We start from the raw sequence: 20483 nt of genomic DNA, 5'->3' as shown, positions 1-20483 counted from the left end.
TGACTTTTTATTTTGATTTTTAAAATTTTATATAATATAATTTTTAAAAGTCTGAGTTGGAATGAAACAATTCAATTGTATCAAAAGGAAACATTTTGATTGATCCAAAATAAATATATATTTTAAAAAAATAATTGTGTGAAACAAAATTAAACTTGCGGAATCCCCCCCAACCTCCCTCAAAGAAAAACCCAATTCTTGCCTAGCTCTGCTCAAAAGATAATCAAGTTCCACAGATCACTAGACCCTCTTTCCTTCCCACTATCTTTCATATGTTTACAGAATATCCTTTTAAGTTCCTCACTTCCATTCCCTTGTTCTTGAAAGCACTTTTGCTTCTCTATTCTGCTGTCCAACAATAGATGAATGCTGCATAAAGATCTCTGGAATGACACAGGAATTCAGGCACTACAGGACAAAGATAAAGTATCACTCAGCATCATACATACTACATTTGTACAGGCTGATTTGGTGCAATGTTCATGATAATACTTTGTATGTATAACCTCATACTGTATAAAACAGTATAGATGATAGCCATGATAAAGAATCTGCTCTACTATCATGGCATGATGCAGAACTATTAGAAAACAAGATAAGGGAAGAGCAGACAGTCATTTTATATTTTTTTGAATATGAATCTGTCAACCTTATGTTTAATCATGAGGGTCTTAATAAAGTCTCCTTATGTAAAACAGGTTGCCAAAACAATTTTATCACACCTACAATATTTTGTTAAGAAATGTGAGCTTCAAAGTGACCCTTAAAAATGATCTTAATATTTCACTATAATTTAGGTTATTACAGTTTTCTGCAAAGAGGGTGTACTTAGGTAAGCATACAGCTGGTGTGGGAAGCACCCTCCTATACAGATAAGAAACATAAAAGATACTGTTTATTTTTAGAAAAGATACCGTACATAGTGCAGCACATTAGACAAGGACAAATTCAAACTCCAGCATGTAACTAATGACTGCATAGTATTCATTATCTGTGCTAAAAGTGTGTTCTTCCACATAAACATGTGGGCTTCTAGGGTAACCAAGGCTCACTATACTTGGCACACTTTGCAAAACTATCTGGCAGATCACTGAACATAATGTAATTTGCTCAGTTTCAAGGTCATGAGTCAGTTCCTGCTAAATCACAAGTTTTCTAGCCTGCTGCACCCCTTAAATGAAGATCCCATACATGCCCTCTGTACAGAGGGTATCCGCCCTCAGATAGTTAGTCTTGGGGTCCTTCTGGACTTTTCAGTGCTACTACCCAAATATCACAGCTGCAAAAAACCGAAACCTTCATCATTCATGGTTGGTTAAGAGGCTGAGCCTCAGTGCAGGGTGCAGGGTGGTAGTGGTGGTCTGTGATATATAAGTCAGACTGTGGTCCCTTCTGGTGGTACCTTCTGGCCTGAAACTCTATGTCTCTACAATCCCATCAGACTCAGACTGGACACAGTGATCAATGAATTTATTGTAATTATTACTGTTATGTGTATTATATTATAGTCACATCTAGGAGCTCTAGACAAGGACCAGGACCCCATTGTGCTAGGTGCTGTACAAAGACAAAACAAAAATACAATCTCTGTCGCAAAGAGCTTACAATCTAAGTCTAAAACAAGAGACGACAGATGGATACAGACAGATAGATGGAGGAGTAAAAGGAAACAATGAGACTATATTGGTCAACATGATAGGCAACTGTCTCACCACACCAGTGGTTTAACCATTGTCAAGTTTTTTGTAGACATCAGGAGAGATTAATTTGATGGAGGATAATGAGTTAGCTTTGCAGATGTTTACAGAGCAGCATGAGAGAAAGTCTGAAAATTTAACATTTAGAGTCACTGGGCAATTAAAAGTTGGAGTTGACATCAGTAGGCGAGTAAGATTGCATTTAGCAAGACAAGATAAAATGACACTGCAGTAATCAACATGAGACAGTGATGCCAATTCCGATATTTCTTGGGTGGGGCAAATTCCAATTCCCGTTCCCCCACACCTCAGAAGCTCCTCCACACCCAGGTCTCCCTGGGCCAGGGAGTTTCCTCTCTCGCTTATCCACATAGTGCATAAGCCAGTACTGCAAGGATTCAAGTTCTCAGCCATGTCTCGTGTGCTCTGCTGTACAGAAACAGACTCCCAATGTGCCAGGTTGCAACATCATTAGGCACAGCCACCTCTACGTCTGGACTGAGGGGCAGCCATGGCAAATTTGTGTGGCGTTGTGACCACATAGCCAGAGTGCTCTGCCATATTGTTCCAGCAGCAGCCATACTGATTTAGTATGGAACCACTGCTAAGAAGTGGTCGTCACAGGGCCCCCCAGCTCTGCAGCTCGTACTTTAAGTAACCACAAAAAACTCAGGGGAGTACATTCCTCTCCCCTCCCTCTAACTGGCACTACTGACATGAGATAATGAGATCCTGGATGAGAATATTAGCTGTGTGGATGGATAGGAAAGGGGTAAAATAGAGATGATATGAAGAAATAATCTGCAGGAGTTAGACTTCCTTCCCATTGGCATCCTGTGGATGAGTGGAGGCTTTCAGGCCTTCTATGTGTGCTCCAGCTCTCACCTGCAGTCCCTGCTCTCAAAACCCCTTTCAGTTTCTCTTTTCTTCCACTTTCTCACTGTTCCACAACAGTGGATGAACGTTCCATAAAGACCTCTGGAGTGACATTGGAAATCAGGCTCTATATGAGTGAGTTATGGACAAAGACAAAGCATCTGAACTTCCTCAAAGGTGATAGGGCATTTGTTAGATTCAGTATTGTGGTTTAGATCTATCTTAATTAATATTCATTAAATATATCTGGATGAATTTTGGTGCTAATTTTACTAAAGGACTAGTGGCCCTGAATTAAACCAGTCACTGTATTAAGTAACCAAAACATCCCCCTGTCATGATCACAATTCTGAATTTACTATTTATACTTCTTAAAATGTGATCATCAGCTACTACTTTACTATACTTTGAAGGCAAAGCCCAAATAGCATGAAAAATGACAACCATCAGCATGCTACATTCATTCCTAGTGCCTATATGTCTGCCTTTCTCAGTTATAGTTCTTCATCACTATTTTTTCTTACATTTAATAAAATAACTCTTATGTAGTAAATAAAAAAAAAGAAAGAATAAAAAACAGCTGTCCAAAAAAACCAAAGTACAATTAACGAGGGACAAGAAAATATCTGCTGTAGAATGCTTGTTGTTTGCCCTGAAGTGATATATTAGCTACAGGAAATCTCATTACAATTTGATGTATGTGTCACTTTAAGAGTGAGTCTTGGATTGTGGAGCTAGCATGTGTGTCATGTGATGTAAGTATTTTTATTGAGTAGGTAAGTATGTAATAGCTAAAAGCCTCATAAATCAGCTAAATGTTCTCCCAATTTATAGAGAATATTTGATCTTAGAACATTACCGTCTGGTGAGCAACTGAGAGAAAGTGGAGACATGAAGAGTGATGGAGATGGATATGCTGTATAATTTGTTTAGATTTAGAGTATCTGGGGCTGATTCTTCATTGCCTTGCACCTTGTGTAGTCATTAACACCTGTGCAAAGTGGGTGTAAAATACTACCAAATTAAAATTTTCCACTTACAAAGTTAGTAGAGTTGTATACCCACTCTTCAAAGGCATGAATAACTACATACACTAAACAATCAAGTCTCTTAATTTCAAATAACACCAACAACTAATAAAATTGCTATATGTTTCTCGACTGACTAAAACCAGCCAAACAGTGATGTTCTATGGGGATTAACCCTGTTCTCTGCCCATCACAGTTAGATCCGTGATCTGGTAAATTCCTTTTGCAGCAATGAAGGGTGAAGTGGGGTGATGCTCTTGTTCCCTTACATGGCTTTGTAGGAACAATGCTTAATCTAGCTCTACATATTTAACTTTCGATTGGCCAATAGCAACAAGGATATTTGAAAAGTGATTATACATGTGCACAAACAAAAGAGCAACACATGGATCCACTTTCATCTTTCTGCACAGGATTCCTTATGCAGTATTTGATACCTGCATTAAATATTTCAGGTTTAAGAGTATCTGTCACTAGTATAGTAACCTGTACACTAAGATCAATTTGAATATTAGCTGAATCTGAACTTTTGAACCTGTTGCAACACAAGAAACTGAACAAGTGTTATTGATTTATCATTTTTTAAGTTATGAAGTTAAATAACTTTTATTTTCTGTTAGGAAAGAAAAGCTGTTGAACATGTGTCTGATTTCAAAATAGGTACTTCAACATATCTTTGAAAATATGATTTGTGAAGGCTGTGATGCTCTGAGGCATTGCTTGTTGGATTGCTCACCTATTCATATTTTATACTGCTGAATACCTTCCACTTTAAATCACATCAGAGGCCTTTCAAAATCGTGGTACATTCCAAGGCATTTTTTTTAATCAGGAAAGTATGAAAACAAGGACACTTTAAAGTTTCTTTTTCTTTTCTTTTCTGGCCACACAGGCTGCGTCAGAGCCATAATTCCTTGGAAAAGTAGGCTACTAAGATTTATTGGCAGGGTACAGAGTTTAAATTCAAGAGTTCTTCTGCCATACTAATGCAAAGTAAGTGCAGCTCATAGTCTGAATAATTTAATTGCTTCTGTGCTGGGCGCTGGGGACCCTATTTCCATGATCTGTTAAGCAATATTCCATGTAAGCTATATTAATTGTGTTCGGTGATCAGCACAAAGTTAATAAAAATAGTCATAGCAGCAGAAAGTGGAGAAATTTGTTTGCCATATAGGCTGATAAGGAGCCATCTTTTGTTCTGTGAGTGTACAGCACCCAGCAGAGCAGAGTCTTGGCCCTCAACTGGGGCTCCTAGGCACTACCACAATTCAAATAACTACGGAGAGGAAATGACATAGAACTCTTTCACATTTCTCTGCTAGGACCTCCTGTCTGAGAAGGGGATGTATGAGTTGGAGACTACAAGTGGTGACCAAAGAAAGCTAAGGATATTGCCTGGCTGATATCAATGGTTTCCCCACTGATTCATTTGAAGGTGCTAGTTGTCAGGATATACTCTTATAGGTCATGCTGTTCAGGTCTCTTTGAGCACATCACAAAGGCTCTGAATGGCTTCCCAGTTGAGCCTATATCTCTGTATGGTCTCCTTCTCAGAAAGCCCCATCATGGCTGATATTTTAGGAGGTAAGAACATATCCTCTTCTCCCTTTCCTGCCAACTCTCACTGAGCCTCTTCAGCAAATAAAGGCCGTGCATTATGGACTTCTCCCCAGACTTTCCACTCTTTCTCCAAAGTACATGCATCCTCCTAAAAAGCAGCCTCCTAATCTATCTCATGCAATAGCTAGCAAGTCCCTGTCTCACTAGCTCCCCTATTACCTGCCACAAACCTATCTGTTTATCTCTGTAATCCTTGAATTGCCTGTCTCAGTTTTTGTAGTTGGGCTGCAGGCTCAACAGCCAATGGGTATCTGATTCTGAGTCCACCTTCACCTGTGCCTAATGAAGCCTGGGCCCACATACTCCCCTTTGTGAAATGCTTAGACACATTAGGTCACCTTATTTAAAAAGGAAAGGAAGAACGGTGCAGTGGTTGAAACAGTAGCCTGGCCTAAAGCAAGCATTGCTTCAATTCTTGTTCTCTTCCCTCCTCCAGACATCCTGGGCAAGCTACTTGGGGCTACATTCACAACAGGTACTCAGGTGTGCAACATCCATCTTTTAGGTATTCTGCTACTTAATGGAATTCACAACTCTCAGTTAGGCACCCAAGCTCCTTATACAATGCACGGGGAGAGGTAAATACCTACAAAAATGGAATCACAGAAGCCAACAAGCAGAGTGGGAGATGCCTTACCTAGCCAATAGGAAATGCCAAAGAGATGGGTGGCCTAAGCCCCACCCCACAAAAGGAGTTAGGTGCCTAACTCTGGGCTAGAGGGAGACATCTATCTACACTTTGGATTCACAGCTGTGAACTCTCTCCTGGAGTTAAGTGCCTAAGCCACATCAGCCCTTTTCTCAATAGGCTAGGGGTTAAAATAGTCACCTAGGATGTCAGCAACCTTGATTCAAATTCTTCCTTTGTGTGATGCAGAAGAAGAATTTGAACCCAGGTCTCTCATGTCCTAAAAGGATGACCTAATCCACTAAACTATAGAGTATTCAGTATTTCAGTCTGTCTGGTTGGAGCTGTTCTGCTTTATATAAATAATTAACTATTCATTGGAGCAAGTTGGAAGCTGGGTATCCCCCAGGAGAGCATGCTAACCACCAGTCATCCTCACTCTTTTGCTGCTTAATGAATATTTAACTATTTAGTACAAAGTGAAACAGCTTCAACAGGAGAGACTGAGAGAGCCATCCACCCATATACTCTAGAATACCCTATAGTCCGGTGGTTAGGTCATGCTCATGGGACAGCTGGGTTCAAATTCCTCAGGCAGAGAAAGCTATCTGTTCCAAAAGAAAAACTTTCCATAAAAAAATCCTATGACTCTCAAATCTATACTCTAATTTTGAATTAAGTCTTTTGGAGAAGTAACTTCTTACCAAGCTGTACAATGCCTACCACGCTTTGGATGCCATATAAATAAATGATAATACCTAACAACATACTTTCAATTTGTGCCCAGACCAATAGTTACCTGTTTGACAAAATAAAACCAAACTGAAATTACCCAATGGAAGAATAATTACAATTAACCTGCCCCCAAAACTCAGAAAACCATTAAGAAAGTGAAATTTGGTGTAATGTTTGAAATAATGGGCCAGAATGCCAACTGGAGTAAATTCGCATAGCTCTATGACCTATGCCAATTTGACTCAAAATGTATGATGTTTTAAATTTCTCACAAATACCCCGATTTGTAAACTACTAAATTTGAGAAAAGAAACAGCTGAATTACACATTGCTTATTTGTGTCACAAAACATTCCCTATGTATGCAGGTTCTCTACTCCATTTGCTGAAGTATTTGCACACTAAATACAACATGAAATTAAAGTAGATGCTATCATAGTCTTTCTTACAACATGTCTTCTCAGATATGCAGAGCTTCTAGAATTAGAAAACAACTAAGAAAAATTATAATCTATAAACGTGTCTTCTGTTTCAAAAACACAATCAAAACCAAATTTCCAGCAAAATCAGACAAATAACCAGAAGGAAGTTCTAATAAACAAGCCACTGCAAGCCATGTTGTTGTTGTTCTCTGTTTTTTATTAATAAGAATCTGCATGTATTCTGGGGGAAACGATTTCAAAGCACTAAAATAAGGACTGAGATAACCATAGCAGTCACATTGACACCAGAAGTAAAAACTGTTAATGTGACTTCTAATCTAGAAATGAGCTTAATCATAGTATAGATGTTTTGTCATCAGCCTGCTGTCAAGATAAACAATCTGTCTGTATTGTATGTACATGACAAATGTCAGTCAATCCAAGTCAGAATCCACTGAAGTACTGCAATTGTGAGCTATGAAATTTACATGTTTGAAATAATATTAGATAAAACAGCAAATGAAAATGATCTTCAATCGTTTTATTTTCTGCTGAGACACTGATTGTTTTTTCTATCTAATATTCTTCGTTAGTCTTTTATTGGGTGACTATTGAAGAATTTCAACATTTAAAAGTAATTATCCGGTTAGATAACTTATCAGAAAAAGGTAAATTTTTCAGGCAAACCAGTCAGGCTACTAGCTATTTAATATTGCCCTTTTCTGTTGGCTATGAGGGCTCAAATCCAGTTACCATTGAAGTCAATGGGAGCTGGAAAAGGCCATAACAGCACATGTATTGTGCATGCAGTTTTTTATACTAATGTAAAAAAGAATGGGCATGTGTCTTTGAACACATGTGAATGAAACAACTGCTGCTTCAGAAGGGGCTATAGGGATACTTTCAAGGGCACAAACGGGCAGCTAACATTTGTGCATTTGAAAATGTCCACATCTAGGTCTAACAAGACTATTATTGCCAAACCATATGTATAGTTCCCCTTATACTGAACTGCTTTTGATACAAAAGCCCCTCTGCTTTTCCATTATTAATACTTGGTAAACACTCATGATGTGCCTCATGCTATACAAGACCAAAAATAAAAATAATCTCTATCCCAAGGAATTTAGCATGGTAAAACACACAGTAGAAAATGGGAGAAGAAAGAGTCAAAAGCTGCAGGGCAGTTTATTCTGGCAATAATGAGGTTTACTGAGTATTAACCATTCCACAGAAACATTGGTGTGGTTCTTCTTTTGTTTCGTCTTCCCTGTTTGTCTTGGATCTATTGCTGGACTTTGTAGCAGGGCGGCTTGCCCCTTTGAGAGCTACAGGGCTGGGAGCAGACAACCCTAGTTACTAGGTAGGCACACCTGATAAAAGAGCAGGTGATTCCCCAATAAGAGCAGCAGAACCTGTGGAGAGAGAGACACAGAAAGTGTGAGTGTTAGTAGCAGGGGATGTTCAGGGATATAGACAACTGGGGTGAGAGACTTCAGTAGAGGTCTGCTGAGGCAAGATATGGCTGCTGGCAGTGAGTGTACTCCAGTAGGAAACCCTGAGGTAACAAGTGGGAATAAAGAAACACTGCGGAGGCTGTTGGGAGTGAGCAAGCTCCAGCAGGAGCTTCAGGAAAAAGGCTCCGGCAGAGAAGGCCTTAGAGACCCCCGGTAGAAAAGACTGGGAATATGGACTTGATGGAAACCAGTGAGCTTTACGTGGGGATGATCTTGTTATTTTAATAAATCCAGCCCTAAAGAGGAATGTGACTAAAGCAGAGAAGAGTTATTTGGTAGCTTGATTTAAGGGGCCTGGGTTGAAGAACAGGGAAATTGAGGCAGGGTGCCTGCAGAGTGACTGCCCAGGCCACAAAGGGGTGCTTGGGAGGCAGCTGGTCTGTTCACGAACCTCAAGTGCTCTCTGCAGAGGACTCTTTTTCTCTGTGTGCTGTGTTCTTGGAAAAAACAACTACAGTGTGTGTGTGTGTGTGTGTGTTTTTAAAAAGAAATCTGCACTTTCCATATCACCACTATACCACCCTGGATAATGCCAACGGGATCTATAGATGAAACGTTTGACTAGCTCCAAAGACCCAAGAAAATAGCAGACACGTTTAATCTGCTTTTATAAGATTTCCAAAGGAAAAAAAAAAATCTTTGTCACTAAATCCATGGGGATGCAAATTAGGATAACTGCATGTGCAAGGCCTCACATTTTTTGAAAACAAACAATTGATTTCTTTAATCTTCTCATGAAGATGTTGATCATTAATGTGTTCTGACATACCATCTGCGTTTGTGGATAAAACCATCAAGCAATTCCAGTCAGATTTGACAGCAGTAATATTGCTAGACATTTAGATTATAGACATATTGGAAAATCTTACTGTAAGTATGGCAGAAATGACTTGCTGGAAAAATAACATTTAAATGGTTGCATGCCAGTATTGACATTTGAAGATATAAATGAAACTTTATGAAAGGGCTGAATTTGCTGAAAACTACAAGTTAGTTGAACTCCAACAATGGCAGATTAGTTCCATGCAGTAAGAGAGTTCATGGCTCCTGAAATTCTGAACCAGGTTGCTGCCTAACCCTGTAGGCACCCAAACTTACTCAGTACCTAAGTTTTTGCAGTAAAAGTTCCCTAGCTGCATAGGTTCCTGCCTCTGGGCATGGGCATTGCTGCCTTCCTCTACTGGGTGGGGAACCCATCTCCTACCTAAGCCCCAGCGTGATTCACAAGCCAGTGAAGATAGGCATTTGGCTGCCTAAGTCACCTGCAGAGGCCCGATTTGTCACTTAGCAGCTGCCTACTCGATGGGCCCCTCAGGCAAGTTCACACAAAACAACAGGGGAGTTCCCTTAAAACCTTTAGCTTAGGGTACTCAACCAGGATGTGGAAGACCCCCTCCAGACCTCCTCCCACCAATATCCACCTTCCTGCTGAGTAGGAAAAGGGATTTGAACAGTGAGATGCCAACTCTCAGATGCATGCTGTAACCACCGGGCTATACAGTCATTCTATCTTTGTCAATGGCCCACTTAATATTTAATTATTCAATAACTTAATTAAAGTTGAACAACTTCAATAGGAGAGATTGAGGGATAGCCACATCAGACTCTTCCAACGTCTAGTGGTTAGGGCATGTACCTGAGAGGTGGCAGATTCCTGTTCAAATCCTTTTTCCCTCTGAGGTAGAAGGGGTACTTGAGCACGGGGTCTTCCACACCCAGGATAAGTACCCTAATCAGAAAGCCAAAGGTAAGGAAGATGGTTGCCTCTCCTGTTTTGTTTCAGGGCCCTCATGCCACTTAGGCAGCTGAACACAACCAGAGATAGGTGCCTCCCTGCAGCCCAGGAGGCACCCAACTCCATGGGAGGGATGGTGCTTAGGACACACCCCTCTCACCAGCATCTCCCATTGGCTAGCTTAGGTGGCTCCCTGCCTAGCACACTGGCTTTGTGAATCACAGTTTAAGGCATCTATCTCTCCTTATTCATTGTATGGGAACCTAGGTGCCTGACTCAGGCTTCGTGGATCACAGTGTTCCTGTGAATTTTCTAGGTGCCTAAAAGTTAGATGCCATGACCTTCAGCATTTCAATTCCTAAGTTCCTTTGTGGATCCCACCCTTAATCCATTTTCAAACCCTGTCCTGCAGAGGAACATTCACAAGACTGATATTTTGGAGTCTGTGCTCAATGTAAGACCAGAGTATGCAGGCAAAAGTAGCTCCAAGTCATCTTTATTTTCTCCCGATCCTGGAATAGTCTGGTTCCCAGTGTAAATCACTGCAATATCCAAGCAGGGTGGATGGAAGTCTGTAGTAAACATATGTCTAGGGGCCAGGATTACTTAAAGACCTGCCTTCCCTCAGACAGAAAGAGCTAGAAAGGCTGAGAAGGCCCTCCCTGTTTGATTCTTTCATTTGTTACATTGTGATGCCTCAGAGGTGTCAACTCAGGAGCCTCTGATGGGAAAAGACCTGGAAGGGGAATTTTCCTATTTGCTTTTAAATGACTTTATGGGAGTGGTCCATTGTTTGTTTATCCTGATAAGGGGTCTGGCAGGAAAAGATTCATTGAATGAATTCCAGAGGTACTGCCGTTTGTTTGCTTTGGTCTTCAACGTGGACCAAACCAAGATTTAGGAATACTGGGATCTTCACCCAAATTGCTGCTTGGGTATATCTCTGCATAAAACTGTGCTCATTATCTTGAAGATCATCTTGTGGCCATGTCTCCAAGAATTACACTGAAAATATTGAGTAGCAGTCATTTAAAAACATAGAAAACAACACATTGTCAAGTAGGAATTTTTCATTAGCAATTACTTGTTGAGAATTAGCAGTGTGCTAGAAACATGAAAAGTTCTACACATTTCTGGGTCTTATTTTCCTTCCAGAATTCTCTTAGGAGGCCACAGTGGCAGAAAGCCATGTACCTACTCCCTTAATTTTTATTCTTAGGGATAAATCTTTATCATAGCCATTTATTTATTCTGAAAAGTCTTAGAGATAATAAAAGAAGGGACTGGGAAACCCAGAGAAACCATGGGCTGTAGTTTGAACTAACCTCTAAAATTGCATCTATGGTTTTTGCAAGGGTAAAATCTATATTTGCATATGTAATTTACATAGATAATTTACTATCTAATTTGCACACACAGCTGCAGATTTTGAACATGAAAATCTTGCAGGTGCAATGACAGAGGCTGGCTGCGAAAATGTGGCACGATAAGATTGCAGAGAGATTTTCACCTGCCAGTTCCATCATCTTCTATCTTACTGCCCAACTCACTTAAGCTTTCAATGTATGCAACGTTGTTGTAGCCATGTTAGTCCCAGGATATTGGAGAGAGAGAGAAGATGGGTAAGGTAATGTTTTTTATCGGACCAACTTCAATTGGTGAAGAAGAGCTCTGTGTAAGCTCAAAAGCCTGTCTCTCTCACCAACAGAAGTTGGGTCAGTAAAAGATATTACCTTGCCGACTATCTCTTTAAACTTTCAATGTCACTAACGCTTCCATTTCTTGAATATCTATTTACAGTGCTATAGTGGTACTATTAGTTGGCTACTTTGCTAACAGTAGTGCTTATGCTAATACAGAACTGCCATGTATTATTACTGTATCCCTTACTCCTGCATGCTACATGCCTTCTTGTTCTAACAAAAGCAACTTGACTGATAGGAGGAGGACAAGAGTCATTCATAGTCTCTCTTCTTCAGCCAGCCCATAAGTGGATTTCCATCTTCAAAAGGATCAGGGGGTAGCCGTGTTAGTCTGTATCTACAAAAACAACAAGGAGTCTGGTGGCACCTTAAAGACTAACAGATTTATTTGGACATAAACTTTCGTGGGGAAAAACCTCAAAAAGCTTTGGTTGTAAAATAGGGAATCAAATCCACTACTGACTGCTCAGGTGAGTTTGAAACCTCTCAAAAGTATTGACAATCTTTCTAAAAAAAAGATCTACAATCTTTTCTAAAAAAACCCTTTTCCTTTATTATTATTTTCTTTCTTTTCAATTTATACTACAGCTATAAAAAATGGCTCTCATCTCAGACTCTGGGTGCCCTTAACAACTTCTTTAAAAACATACCCTTAATAAATAAGGCCAAGTCATCGGTTGGGAAATCAGCATAGCTCCTCTGACATCTGGGGAGCTAAGCCAATTTACAACAGTTGAGGATCTGGCTCATAGTCTAACATATCACCCAGATCACAATATTAGCAGCTTTTTCATTCCCATTATGGGTTAGCTATCATTGCTAAACAGGCATCTGGTTTCTTTATCTAATGCTAAGTCTTTTAGATGATTCCCTAAAGGTGTATTAGAGAAACATGAAATCAAAGCTGTTTGAATTCTATAAAGAACTCATTCAGAGCCATGGCAACAAGGCTCAATGAGTTCTGGCTATAGTTTAAGCACATTCCTCTTAATTTGGGGGGGGACACTTATATTTCATGGGATTTAGGAAACATAGCATGCATGTTATATTTTTAAAGGTATTTCTTTAACTTCTGTGATGGAATACACCCCTGTATTTACACCCTAAACACTATTGTAATAATTGTTGTAGAAAGTATGCCTTGTAAGGTATCATTTGAAAACTCACAATTTGCTGCTAAAATATGCGTGGCAACATTGAAGTTATAAAATTCCCCTATATGATGTTCCAAACCTGCCCAGGCAGAAGTCAGGTCTGTCTTAAACAAAGGAAGGAATGCGAGCTTGCCTTAATTTTCAGTTAAGCAGTAAACTGAGCCTTCAAACAGGGAGGGAAAACAAAGGAAGTTCAGACAGGTGGGGGAAAAAACCAGCAGGAAACATTGTTCCATATAGCCTCTATCTCCTGGGTCTCTGCTGGAAATGTTTTTCAAGAGGAGGACTGAAACTATAAAACAGACAGGTGAACATCCCAAGGGAACCCTTCTCTCCCCCTCCTGCCCTCCTCATTCTCCGTATCTGAAGAAACAGCCATTGGACTTTGGGGAAGGGGTCCTAACCTGAAGAGTTTGGTCAGTAACCTTGCTGGAAGCTTGTGGTGAGAAACTGCTTTACAACTCAGATAGTTTCTTAAGTAGATACTAGTGAGTGTTTTACCTTTATTTTTCTTGTAATCATTTCTGACCTTTATGCCTTAAAATTTACCTCTTTGTAGTTAATAAACTTGTTTTACTGTTGTAGCTTATCTAGTATTTTATTTAATCCAAGTTGAAGTGTCTGGGTAACTATTTAAGCTAATAATATGGCCTATTATCCCCTTAAAGAAATAATGGACTTAATACATTTGTACTGTCCAGGAGAGGGTTGGGCAGTACAGGATGTACATTTCTGTGGGGGTGTTGTGGTCACCCTGCAGTATAACCAAGGCAAGCAAGAACAAGGGTGTAACTGGCAGACTGCAGTTACACACAGACACTCAGGGTGTGGCTTGCATGCTAAAAGGCTGTTTGTGAACAGTCCAGGTGAGAGCTACTACAGCAAGGCATTGTAAGGCACCCAAGGTTGCAGGGCAGGGGTGACACAGTGCCCCCTCCCCATCTAGTCTGGATTGTATCCCTGGTATGTTGCAACCTCCTCAATGGCTGATATTGTCTTCTACTAAATAATCTCTTGTTTATTGTGATGGTGCAGTGTGTAATGAGCTCTTAACAGTGATATAAATAACGCTGAATTAGTCAATATTGATGTCACGGCACTGCTAACTTTCCTCTTGCACTGAATTTGACATTCCCAATTTAGGACCTAATCCTATGAACAGTACTGCATAGTACTTACTAGTACAAATGGTTCCTCTGTAAATTCTATACCGAGTAGTGTTTGTAGTATCAAACTCTTAATTTGTTCTTCTAAAAGGCAAGTATATTTTTCTTATTTCCTTTACTTTTAAGCAAGGGCAAATAAGATTAATTTAGGAACCAGTTCTCCCACCCTTATTCACACTGAATGGTACATAGGAATTGCCTTACTGGAACACACTGACAGTCCATCAGTTCAGCATCCTGTCTCAGTCAGTGGCCAGCACCAGATGCCACAGAAGAAGGTGCAGGTCACAGACTTTAGATATGGGATAATCTACCCCCATGAAGGTCTCCATAACTCCTAATACTTAACCCTGGCATAAGCTTTGAAGCATGAGGTTTTTGTAGCTCTTCCAAAACTCTTTGCCTTAGCTATTATAACTCTGCTTATCCTTCTTATCCATATAAATATTCAGTCCATCTTTAAATTTCAGAATAGATCTACACTTGTCATGGTGTTTAGAATGCAGACACTGCCTGGCCGACTAGAAGAGATATAAATAGCAGTGTAGACAGTGAGGCACTGCTTAGGCAAGTAGACAAACCCTAGGGTATATACCCTGCATAGTTCTCTACATGGCCAAGCAGTACCTCCCACATCTATACTGATATTTTGAGCAATATAATGTCCCTCTTCCTCCTGCCTGCCAGAGCTTTCACTTCCATTTGTAGCTACATGCCACAGTGAGTGTAGATGCAGCCTGGCTTTCACTGCAGTATGTAGTTATACGTACCCTACACATTGCCACAAGTATAGACAAGGCCTTACTAAGTTTTTGGCCTCAATGACATCTTGAGGCAGTGAGTTCCACAGCCTAATTTTGTGCTGAGTGAAAAAAAATATTTCCTTTTATCGCTTTATTTTAGTTTTATTGAATGTCCCCTACTTTTGTGAAGCAGAGAGAATAGAAGCTCCCAAGGTATCTCCTCTATGCTATTCGTTATAGTAGGTAACTTGATTGTATCCATTCTTAATCTTCTCCTTTTCAAGTTAAACAATTCCAATCATTTCTGTCTCTCTTCATAAGAGTTTTCCAATGTCTCAAATTATTATTGTTGCCCTTCTCTGCACACCCTTTAATTCTACAATATCCTTTTAGAGATGGGGTAACCAGTACTTCACACAGTATTCGAAATGATGTAGTACCATCAATTTGTATTAAGGCATTCTAATATTTTCATATTATTCTCCACCTCATTCCTTACACATCCTAACATCATATTTGCTTTATCAGACTACAGGTACACTTTGAACAGAAGTCTTTATTGAGTTGCCTAGTGATGCCGAGGTCTTTTTCCTGATATAGTTAATTTAGAAGCCTATAATGTATAGGAATATTTCAATTTTTTAATTGAATTTTATCTGCCATCATGTGGTCCATTCACCTAGCATGGTTAAATCCCTCTGAAGCTCCTCTCGGTCTTCAGTAACCCAAATAACTTTGTCATTTGCAAATGTTGCTGCCTCACTGCTCATCCACCTTTCCACATCACAAAATAATATATTAAACAACATGGGAGCTACCATGGAACTTTGAGGCATCCTGTTAACCTTTTTTCATTATTACAATTGGCCATTTATTCCTACTCTTTCTTTCCTATCTCTTAGCCAGTTCTTGATCATGATAATATTTTGTCTTTCATGCCATCACTATTTAGTATCTTTAGTAGCCTCTTGTAATGGACCTTGTCTTTTTGAAAGTCTAAATACATTATTTCAACGGATTCTCCTTTATTCATTACTTTACTGATATATTCAAAAAAAGTCTAATAGATTAATAAGACATGTTTTGCATTAACAGAAATCTTGTTAGTTAAACCCCAATTATATCATCTATTTTTAATTATAATTTCAACCAATTTACCAGGTATAGAATTGAGGTTTATTGCTCTGTTATTCCCTGGACCACCCTTAGAGTCTTTTAAAATATAGATACAATATTTGCTACTGTCTCATCTTTTGGTATAGTAGCTGGTTTTAATGAATACCTACCTCAGAGCCTTAGTCATACTGGTGAAGGGTCACTTAAAATTAATAATCTCATTGACTTTAATGTGACTACTCACATGAGTAACTATACACCAAGGGTACGTCTACACTACGAGATTAATTCGAATTTAGATAATTCGAATTTGGGAAACAGATTGTATAAATTCGATTGTGCGCGGCCACACTAAGCACATTAATTCGGTTTTTAACCACATTAATTCGGTGGTGTGCGGCCACACTACCCCATTAATTTTAACCACATTAATTCGGTGGTCTGCGGCCACATTACCCCTAAGTCGAATTTACAAAATCGATTTTGGTGCTACTCCGCTCGTCGGGGTGGAGTACAGAAATCGATTTTAAGCGCCCTTTAATTCGAAGTAACTGGCTCCGTTGTGTGGACGGGTTAAGGATTAATTCGGATTAAAGCAGCTAAATCCGAATTAAAGTCGTAGTGTAGACCAGGCCCAAGGTAACTAGGGGTGCACTGTCTGGCCCTGTTTGGCTGTTCCCATTTTGGCAGATTTTGAGCAGCATACATTGAGTAATCCCTTACTCTGTGAACATACTCTCTGGTATCAATGGAACTGCTACAGCATAACATACTACTCAGTGTAAGAGGATCAGAATCTGGCCCTTTGAAATAAATGGGACCATTCACTGAGTAAGATACTTCTCAACATGAGTAAGGTAGCAGAATTAGGCACTTAGATTGCATCTCCATGTTAATCTTATACAGTGACTACTGTGCAATTTAAATTAATGTTTAATTAATGTTGTGGGGTCTATCTGACCCCCAAAGTGAATAAAAAAAGTACATAAAATTTTCATGCTAAACCTGTGCCTCTTGATACACTTAAGTGGTTTCAATGAGATGAGGTTAATCTTTCCACACTGGTTTTTAATCACCTACCTGTTGTGGGGTTTTTGTAGCAAAAAAAGTCACTAAAAAGGTAATAGGGTCAGTGAGACCCCCTCAGTGTTAGTCAATGGGGAAAATGAAAGTACTACACTTCCAAGGTCTTTCTGGTTTTAGTGTAGCAAAAAAAGTAATTCAAAAGGTATTGAGGCCAGCTAGATGCAAAATTAATTATTCCAATATCAGATTGTTTTTATTTTGTGGCAGCAGTTATGATACAATTATACAAATTTTTCAGCATTGCTTTTATCATCATAGTTTCAGTGTTTTTTTTTTAAATGCACCAATGGAGTCTTGGGGGGTCTGCAAGACCCCACATAACATTTGCCTCAAGTATCCTCACAAGTGTCCAGCAAATTGAGTTTCTTTGAAGATAACACTGTCAAATTGATTTACTATGAAGCCTACACTTGCTAGGAAGAGTTTCTGGGAAGCCACAATTGTCAGATACATTTTCTGGCAGGCCCACACACTTGACAGATACTGTTGCTGGGGCAAAGACTCACAATTGCATGACACACACACATTGCATATCTAATGCATATATTGTTTGGCTTTTGTTGAATCACATGTAGCATAAAAAATATTTGTGTAAGAGATGGATGTTGCTCAGGGACCTGGATATAGACCTGGTGCAGGAAAGGAAGATTGTTGCCTTGCCTCAGACTTCTAGGGAAGAAGCATCTAGTGTGCTGGGTACTGATCGAGAGCCTAAGAAACAGGGAAGATGTTACATCTGTTCCAGAGACCAAGATAGAAAAACATCAAAAATGTGCTAAGTGTAAAACTTTGCATGTTCAGAACATGCACATATTTGCTCCATTTCTTCAAAGTAGTAGGCCATTTACTTTCACTTTGCTGTGCTTTTTAGATTGTTGCTGTAGCTATTTGTTTTCATTGTCTAAGTATGGGGTCAGCTAGACCCGGCACCTGTATAGTGTGTAGCTTTTTAAAAAATGCGTTTGACCATGGGGTCAGTTAGGCCCCAACGTGAGTACTGTGTAGTGTGTCTGAACCTAGGAAAGTTTTAATTTGTTCATCGTTTTATAGTTCACCAGTTCAAATAAAATCAGTTCCCAATGCATCCTATGTGGTTTCCCCCCAATTTTGACATACTAGGAGTCTCCAGGATCACAATATGGAAATAGATGGATGATTTTCATTCCAATAGGAGGGTTAAGAAATGGGACACTTTGTTCAAAGCTGGATACCAACAGATGAAGGGAAAGTCTCTTTACTGAGACACTAGCCTTTGAAGTTTGTTCATCTGAGAGAAATCCTGGTCCAGAACCATATTTACATTTGTTATGCAAGTAATGCTGCAAGAGGGCATACAAGTGTAGGAGAGAGAGGGAACATATGGAGAGGCTGGCAGATATGGATTCCCTGGTGTGGTGGTTAGATTTCTTGCTCTGAAAAGGCAAGCTTTTAAAATTCATAGGAAAAACCATAAAATGCACAACCGGTATGCCAAGCAGTACTGTATTTAAAGAAGAATTATAATTATGAAAGGGAATCAAATACTTTAACATCTAATACAGTTTTAGGCTTTAAATAATTATATGCTAGTCAAACAGTAAAAGTTGAATTAATTTTCAGAACTGTCACACACTGTATGTCATCAAATCTAATGAGTTCCTTTGTATACTTTTTTATTAAATACCTGGGCTTTTCCCCTCTCAATTATTTATCACTTGCCATGGCATCCTCTCTTTTACAGACAGCAAGAACTTGCAGTTTCACAGTGACATCAGTTGATATAAGTTTCTGTAGTGTGAACCTGTGATCCTGATCCAAAGCCCATTTGAAGTCAATAGGAGTCTTTGCACTAAACATCAGTAATCTCTGGATCAGATTTATGGTGCTGATCCAGCAATGTACTAAAACACATGATTAAATTCAAGCACCAGAGTAGTCTCGTTCAAATCATTGGGACTATGAAGGTGCTTAAAATTAAGCATGTATTTAAATACTCTGATGGATCAGGGCCTACATGAGTATTATTGTTCTAAGATGAATTTACAAGTGCAGAATCCACAATTTAAGTATGTTCAATTGTCCTATTTTGCCTTACACTGTCACTCAGCTCTTTGGAATTTTCTGTATTATTATTTTAAGATGGTTTAACAGAAAATATTAAATAGGTAAAGTTACCACATTGCCCAGGAGAAGAGGAACTGTATATGAATCAAGAGATATAACTAGGAACAAAGAGGAGAAATAAAACAAGGGAAATTAAAAAATGCGGATACTGGGGGAAAGTCCATAAATATAAGATCTACCAGATTCTAGAATAAAGGGTAGGCACACCATTGCTTGTGACTTTTAAAACTAGAAATACTTTAGTAAGTGTACAATAGGGTAGAGTTGAATGGCCAGATAGCCTAATGTAACTTTTTAACTTCTATAATCTTTGTGCTTTCTTTGGAGATTTCACAGCAGGCCAATATTATGGGTACCACCACTTCTTTTTCCTATGCCCCACTTTAGCCTCAAATTTTATGAACTAACCAAATCAGGCATTCTCTACTCTTATTACCTTTTATTATTTACATAAATGCTGAACTATGAAAAGCTATGACAGTAAGAAAATGTTAACATTTAATTAAAGGAATTTCACATCATTTTAAGTCTTATGTTCTACTACATTTTTCTTGTGCTCCATATTTGGTCCCTGTCAGGCTGGAAGACTAATAATGTGTCACCTTTCACATATCTAGAATGCTATAGGTTTTATTTTAGAATGCTTTTTTTCGAAATTGTTTGGAATTAATTTGGTCAGATGCCTATTCTATTGTATTATTCTATTCTATTCTATTCTATTCTATTCTACAGAAGTTACTACAGTGAAGAGAGTACTATAGACTCTGAGCACCTTCTAAAAGTGCAGTTAAGTGATGTGCCTAATATCTGTCATGTGTGGTTCATTCTCTCTCTCATTCTCACCCCAGGGGGGAAATTGTGTGTGCAATGTAGTGTTATATGCATGTGTATTATGATAGTTTTTAATTATATGCTCTCGTGTTATTTTTCCACAGGACTGCAGTCTAAATAGTGCATTAATCAGAATCTAAAACAATGTATAGTGAACTCTTGGAATTCTCCAAGCCTCAATGCATCTTTAACACATTATTCACATAAATCAACCTAATCCCAAAGCATATGGTCCCAGATGGAAAGGAGAGGGTAAAATTGGCTTTCCTTCCTAACCCTCCCTTTGTCAAATAATAAAACCCATAATGTTTAAGACACAATGGA

This window comes from Terrapene carolina, unplaced genomic scaffold (genome assembly GCF_002925995.2).
Source record: "Terrapene carolina triunguis isolate 2854851 unplaced genomic scaffold, T_m_triunguis-2.0 Scaffold96, whole genome shotgun sequence".
In the NCBI taxonomy this organism is placed as follows: domain Eukaryota; kingdom Metazoa; phylum Chordata; order Testudines; family Emydidae; genus Terrapene; species Terrapene triunguis.
The sequence above is the reverse complement of the archived record's forward strand: the minus strand, read 5'-3'. Positions refer to the sequence as shown.